Source organism: Macadamia integrifolia, chromosome 11, assembly GCF_013358625.1.
Source record: "Macadamia integrifolia cultivar HAES 741 chromosome 11, SCU_Mint_v3, whole genome shotgun sequence".
Taxonomy (NCBI): Eukaryota; Viridiplantae; Streptophyta; class Magnoliopsida; order Proteales; family Proteaceae; genus Macadamia; species Macadamia integrifolia.
Window position 1 is genome coordinate 7,842,723 of NC_056567.1, and position 7,807 is coordinate 7,850,529.

A 7,807-nucleotide genomic window follows, 5' to 3' on the forward strand; every position below is an offset into this window, starting at 1 on the left:
TTATCACTATCATCATCCAATTCATCCATACACTCTTGGAATTCTGAATCAAAATCAATATCAAAGTTGGTAACTAAATCATCAAAAAAATCCAAAAAATCCTCAAGCATATTGATCGTCTTCCATATGTGGTTGCTTGCCTATCCTAAATATGTTAAACTCAACAGGTTGGTTACTAAAAGATAATCGTAGGAAACCATTCCGGCAGTTGATTAATGCATTACTGGTAGCCAAGAATGGTCTTCCTAGAATTATTAGGATCTCATTCTGGGTTGAGAAGGGCTTGGTATCTAACACAATAAAATCAATAAGGAAAATAAATTTCCCCACATTTTGTAAGACATCCTCAACCATCCCTTTAGGAATCTTAATAGACCTATCTGCAAACTGAAGAGTAGTTCCAGTGGCTTTCAATTTCCCAATCCAAGTTGCTTGTACACATAATAAGGTAAAAGATTCACACTTGTGCCAGGGTCAAGTAAGGCATGCTCAATGTAGGTGTTGTCTATGACACAAGATATGGTAGGGCTCCCAAGATCCTTATACTTGGCTGCTATAAGCTGAGTAATTATAGAACTAATGTTACCTGCCAAAAGCGCCTTTTTGGGCACACTAGTGATACGTTTGTGAGTACATAAATCTTTCAGTACCTTTGCATAGGCGGGGATCTAGGATATGACATCCAAAAGAGGGATGTTCACTTCTACCTTTTTGAAGACTTCTAAAATTTTATCCATGGAAGCAGTTTTCTTTTTGTGTACCAAGCGATTAGGAAATAGGATAGAATGAACATAAGGACTGTTAGGGATTTTTCCTTTTTCAGAAGAATCATTTTTGGTTTCCTCAACCAAATCATCTTTAGTTTCAAAAGAATCTTTAGGTTCATCAGACGAACTTGGAACAAGAGGTACACTTGTGTCCTCAACTGAAGGAGAGTTAATAGGAGTAATAGATGGAAAAGATTTGGGAACGCTCCGTTGGTACTCTCTACCACTCCTAAGGGCATAAATAATATTACATTGGTTAGAGGGCCCTTGTTGGTCTGAACTTATACTATATTCAGTGGTGCATTAGTTGGTGTTTGCGAACTAACAGGCTGATGATGCCTAGGGTTAGGCTCTGATTGACTGGGTAAAATTCCTTTCTCCCTCTCACGCATAATTGAGACAACTTGAGTGAGTTCTCTAGTAAGATTTTGATGTCTTGTCATGAGGAGGATCATATTTTTTTCTAATTCACTTATTCTACTTGCCTCTCCAGTATTGGTAAACCCAGGGGATTGCTGATAAGATGATAGGAGAGGGGCCCTAGAAAAACTAGCCTGAGGTCCTACATTTGACCTAGGAAAAGTATTTTGAGAAAAATATTATTATGAAAAGGGAGGCCTTTGGAGTCCAGGTTGACCTTGATTATGGAAATTGGAAGGCCTTGCTTGGTTGCCCTGATTCCAAGAGAAATTTGGGTGATTTCTCCATCCTAGATTATAGGTGTTACTATATGGATTATTCTGGTATAAGACATTAACACTATCATTAGAAGTGCCCCCAAAGGTGTTGGGACATTCTTCTATGACATGTCCAAGGGACTGGCACCAAGCACAAATCTTAACCAAATTGACTGATGATGGCTCTCTAGGAATAATAGCCTCAATTCTCTTGATTAGGCTATCCAAATGGGCTTCCTTGGCTACTATCCCATCCATAAAATATCCTTTTCTTCCTATGGTTCTTTCACTCTCTTGGGTTGATTCCCACTCATGGGTTTTGTCAGCTAAGTCAAGTAAGAATTCCCATGCCTTTCCTTCATCTGTAAAGGATGTGAATCCCTCAGGGCATATAGACTCTATCATTTGTTTAGTTGGGTAATCAATACCTCATAAATTATTTGACATAAATGCCATAAGTCTAGGCCATGGTGAGGGCATTCTTGGAGTAGATCCTTGAATCTCTCCATAAGTTTGGAAAAAGACTCACTAAGCTTTTGCCTAAACTGGAGGATATCACTTTTAAGCTTATTGGTCTTGTGAGTTGGGAAAAACTTCTTAAGGAAGACAACTATGAACTGTTCCCATGAGGTTATGGAATTTGTAGGTAACCCATACAACCACTTCTTAGCTTGATCTTTTAATGCAAAAGTGATAAATCTAAGCTTAACAGCATCATCAGAAAGTTGTTGGATCTTAATTAGAACATATACCTTTTCAAATTCACTTAGAAATAGGTATGCATCCTCAGAGGTCAACCCATGGAAGTGGGGCAACATAGTGATGTATTGAGATTTGAGTTCAAAATTATTGCCTTGGGCTTGTGGTAGAACTATGCAGGAAAGTTGGGTTGTTCTAGTAGGGTAGAACCTATCTTTTAGAGATTTAGGTGAAGGGTTTTGATGCTGGTCTCCCATATTGAAAAGTGTTAAAGGGAGCAAATGCGTAGGGTTATTATTTCTTGGATTTATTCTTTCTAACCGATTCTTGGTATTATGTACCCACCTAACACTCATGCAATAGAAAACTACCCACAACTAGAGTAAAACAAGCACAAAAGAATGGATAGCAAAAAATTTTTTTAATGATTTATTTATTTTTTTTTTATTTTTTTGATTTTTTGGCTTTTTGGGAGCTTACCGGTAGGGATCCAGGGTTGTTCTTGTCAATTCCTGAGGTACTGCTATAGGGCAAAACTTGTCTTTATCATACTGTGAGGTATGGCGACCTCCACCGATACAACTATTATTGCAAGTTGTTCTTCTCAAGAATTCAATAAAAGAAAAGGAAAAACAAAATAAAACAAACAAAGCACTCTGATTTACTAAAAGAAAACAAAAAATAACATGGAACTGTCTCGCCAGCAACGGTTCCAAAAACTTATTTGAGATTTTAAAATGTAACCGCAAGCGTACAGATCAGTGTAGCTATGGGTCAAACATAGGGAGAGCAACTGCTTTATTTATTTTTCTTTAATAATGCAAAAGTGAATTGATTAATGGTTGTAATCTAATTCTAATTACCGTCCTAAACATATATATCTAAAATAATATTCTAACCATTCGTCATCTAAGAATTTAAAGACGCAAGCCACGCAATTAAAATTAAATAAATAAATAATTGAAAATAAACAACCCACGCAATTGAAAAAAATAATAAAGGAAAAAAAATACTGAAATAAAAATAAAGAAAAAGAAATGGGATAAAGCTAGAGAGAGAGTCACAAGTAGTTTTCTCTACTTAGCCCGAGGGATGCATCATAATATGAGCTTCCCTACTTGACCAGAGAGTCACTCTCACAAGGGTTACTCTACTTGGCTTTAGGGAAAGGGAGACAATTAAAATAAAAGTAATAAATTGATGGTTCTATGGCTAGGAGGGGCAAAGCCAACACATACACTTGCCATGTAACTTGGGGGAAAGGGATAGCAATAATATAACGACTGAAATTAAAATCCTAAATTAAGAAAGAAAAAGGGTAGTCAGAAGAGGGAATGAGAGAGGGGAGAGAAGACTACTGAAGGAGCTACTTACTTGAACTTCAACCCTTGAACTGAAAACTTGATCGATTTGAGATACTACCAGTACTAAAATCCAGATCTAGAATAAACGGAATCTGAAATTTCTAGTACTAGAGAAAACAAATCTGAAGAAAAAATAAATTAAACATGAAAGACATGCTTCATAGCTTGTTCTTGTCAACTAGAACTAAGCCTAGAACTAGAACTTGAAAATTACAACTTGAATTGCTTAAACAATAAAAATAAAAGACTGAATAAAAAATAAAAGTGCTTGCATTCTAAACCTAAAACTAGAGCTAGGGAAAGAGAAAACTAGAGAAAGAGATAAAGCAACTAAAAAAAAACCCTAGAAAAAGAATGAATTGTCCCCCCTCCTCTTACATGAGTTGTATTTATAGGGAATGGGGAGGTAGGGTAACAAATTTCTCTTTCCTAAAAGGGAGAAACCCACAATTGGTAATGAGATCTTTTGAGACCAAAAGTGCTAAAGTGAAGGAGAGAGAAGAGAGAAATAAACTTGGAGTAATTTCCTATAATTTTTTTTTTGCTTATTTTCTTTCCTTTTTTTATTTATTTATTTGTCTCTTCTTTTTCTCCCTCCAAAGGACAATTTTCCTTCTTGCTTTGTGTGGTTTAGACAATCTTTTGGTGATGATGTGGAGGAGAGAGAAGATTTGGAAAAAATTTATTTCTTCCTTTTTCTTTTCTTTCCTTTTTTTTTTTTTTTCTCTTCTTGCATAGGAAACCCCTCCCACGATTTTCCTTACTTCTAATTTGATATGAAAATCCCCTCTATGCCCTTAGTGCTTTAAGTGAGTGAAAAGTAGAAAATCCTCAACAAAATTCTCCAAAAAAAGACAACCATGAAATTTGAACTTTAGACCTCCTAGTGAGCAAGGGAATTTTACACTCCATAGCTTACCAACTACACTAGGTAGTTGTTGTTAGAGAGATATGACGCCCAATAATCCTTAAAGTCTTTAAAATACAAAACCAATAAAAAGAGAGTAAAACCCAAGGTAGCTCCATTCTAAATATATAAAACGCATGTTTTATTACCCTAGATTTCACACATAAATGTGCTCATCAATGTAATTAGTGAATTAACTAACATAGAGTCACAAGATATGCTAAATCCTCAATTTTATAAGTCTAGGTTAACCAAAATTGGAAAATTTCAGTTGAGGTTCATGTAATGATCACTATTAGCTCATGTGGCCACTCCATTCCACTATACATATGTTTAGTTTCATTTTTCCCAGCCTAGTGTTGGGTTAGAAGGTTATTTGTAGAGGATTTGGGCAAAGTCCACTAATTCTAGGGTTTGGTTACCCAAATTGAGGATTTTTTTTATGGGGATTTCATAGGGGATTGTCTATAGCTTCAAATTGAGCTAATAACCTTGCTAGGGCAAGTCTCCAGCACCAAATCCTCCTCCCAATTTGTAGCCTTGATAAGTGGGGAGGGGAGATTCGGTTGGGATTTTCCATTTTGCTTAATGGAGAAGAGGAATGAGAGAGAGAGACTAACGAATGGAGGGGGAGTAGTGTGAATGGAACTTACAATAGTTGGTAGGATCCTTGCTCCCTCTTTCCTTCCTCCCTTTCTCTCCTTCAGCTTCTCCTTCTTTCTCCTTTTCTTTCTTCTTGCTCTTACTTTGGCAGGTGGAGAAATGAATGGGCAAAGGTCTCTACTTATAGCCACTTAAGTTGCGTAAGGGCTGCTAGGAAAAATAATGGGTTTCTACCTTTAATCATAATTTGGGGTAATGGGCCCACTACAGGGTGCCCCAACACATGAATTCACTCTTAATTAAGTTGCTTCATCATTGGGAATGGGTTTGAGGTGCATCGGTACGAGGAGTAAGGCCCCATGTCATTTTAACCCGATTTTGGCCTGTATACTCACCGGAGGTGTTCACCAATGAAGGCTGAATTGTTCCCCTTTGTGTGGAAATGGATTCCTTAAGTTGAATGGAGCCTTCCCAAGGTGTTTCCAGTGTGTGGGCTTGGTAAATTTTTCTATTAAAGCTTGAGGATTTTTCTGTGAGATGTGTGGGCTTGGACTGACCTTTTCTTTCAGGTTCAAAATCTCTTCCGATTATTGAGGCATGAGTAATAGGTGCAAGTAAGGTCATCCTTACCTTCCTAGAAAAATATGAATGTTACCTAGTATTCATTGGTACTGGTACTCTCCTGTGCCTCATCTGTACAGTCACAAGAGGAAATTTTAGGGCATGGGTGAGTGAATGAAAATTTCTTTTATGTGTAGGGAGCTAAGTGTCATTACAAAAATTAAGATGGGTATAAAAGAAGAGGATGTTTTTCACTTAACATATGGAAAATTAGGAAGGGTAAAAAGGAGATTTCACAACTTTTTTTTTTCGATAAGTGACTTTGTGTATTGAAAAGAGAAAAGAATTACAAAAAGAGGCAACCTCACCCACCCCCTTTAGGCAGACCTAAAGAGGGGTAGATAAATCCCTTAATAAGCAGGACAGGCCCTGCATACTGCCATGTAAAAGATTATACAATCACTTCTTCATTACATTACTTTCTAAAATAAACAGTGCGGCTGGCATCCAAGTCCACAAGACTTTGCAAGTCTTGAGGAAAATCTTTAGGCCGAATAGTAGCTTCACCATCTCCTGTATCATATGTAGCCATAAAGTCAGCTGGACTATTGCTCTCCCTCCACACATGTATGATCTCTTTCCTTCAAAATTCCTTTAGCAAATGTAGAATCTTGCTTTTAAGAGTTTGGATTTCCCATGGTCCTTCAACATGACCATTTTTGATATCCACAACTACCTTTGAGTCCGATCAAACTGATATGCATAAAAGATTCAATTTTTTATATAAATCAACCCCCTTTAGCATTGCCATGAGCTCCATATATAAAACTAACCTTACTACCCCCTTTCCTGCAAAAGCGAGAATCAATTGTCCTCTACTGTCCCTTATAATTCCACCATAACCTGCCCTATCATGTGTTAGAGAACCATCACAATGGAGTGCCCACATTTTATCTGATGGAGGTACCCATTGACAAGTTCGTGGGGATATACTAGTCCATGTAACATCCAATCTCCAATTGTTCACCAAAAACTGATTTCTACTATTGCAAATAGCTTTGAACCCAATAGCCTTACACCTATTTGTCACATCATCCATAATACAAGATACAATCTGGTCCTTAGTTCTTACCTTTCTTTTAAATATTCTTGCATTCCTTTTCTGCCATACATGCTGAATTGTAGCACATATGACTAACCTTCCAACAACCTTAAGGTCATCTTCATCATAAAACTCATGCTTCATCCAGACAACAATGCTGGCGATGGATAAAGATTGAATCCCATTTTGAGAGCATAAGGCCATAATGCTCTGCCAGATGGAGGAAGTGAATTGGCACTGAAAGAAAAGATGATCCCTACTTTCAATACTAGCCCAACAGAAAATGCAGCTACTATTCACCCCAACATTTCTTTTTAAAAGATTCTCTTTTGTAGGTAGAGCATCCACAAGGCATCTCCAAGATGTAAAAGAATGCCTTGGAATATTACCACTAAACCAAATGGAGTTAGTCCAATCTACCTTATTCCCCCTGCTTCTATTAATTTCCCATGCTGACTCAGTGGTGAACTTCCCCTTGGGGTTCCCTTTCCAAACCAGCTTGTCATGATCCATATGGTGTAACCTTTCTAAAGAAGGAAGGGCCCCCCAAGTCTGCATAAGTTGGAGTGTAATAGCTGGTCCTGGATTCCATCTCCCATCCCTCAAAATCTCCCCAACTTTTGCCAATCTATTTGAGGCAGCATCATGACAAGAGAGAGAAAGTAATGTAAATAGAGAGAAGAGAGAGAAACGAGGGAATTTATTTTCATTTTCTATGAGGGTAGAGAGAGAAAGAGAATTGAAAAGACCAGTGAAGTAGAAGAGGAGTGTGGAAGAGGAGATTTAGTACAATTATTGCTGTTAAAATCAAGAATTCCAGAAATTAAGAATTTTTTTTTCTTTTTTTGGTAACGCAGAAATTAAGCTTGGGGAAGTTGAAGATGGGAGAAATTGAGAAGATGGAGTGGGAGATTCTAACCAAACTAAGAAAGTAACCTTATCAAGCCAAGAAAATCCAATGCCTCGCCATGCTTCGGGAGCACCACTTGCATCTCCCTCTCTCTCTCTCTCTCTCTCTCTCTCTCTCTCTCTCTCTCTCTCCCTTTTCGGCTATCCCTCACCCTCCCTATTTGATTCTTCACCTCCCTTTCCCCTCTGTCTCTCTCTCATTCAACTAGTTCTTTCGG

General features: G+C 37.6%; 1 non-coding gene across 1 annotated transcript; it reads left to right on the plus strand.

The window, feature by feature from the left end:
* The first annotated feature begins 1,906 nt into the window (after window positions 1-1,906).
* On the plus strand, window positions 1,907-2,013 carry LOC122094571. Its single transcript, XR_006144886.1, has one exon. It is a non-coding gene; the product is annotated as a small nucleolar RNA R71 (small nucleolar RNA).
* Window positions 2,014-7,807: the final 5,794 nt, after the last annotated feature.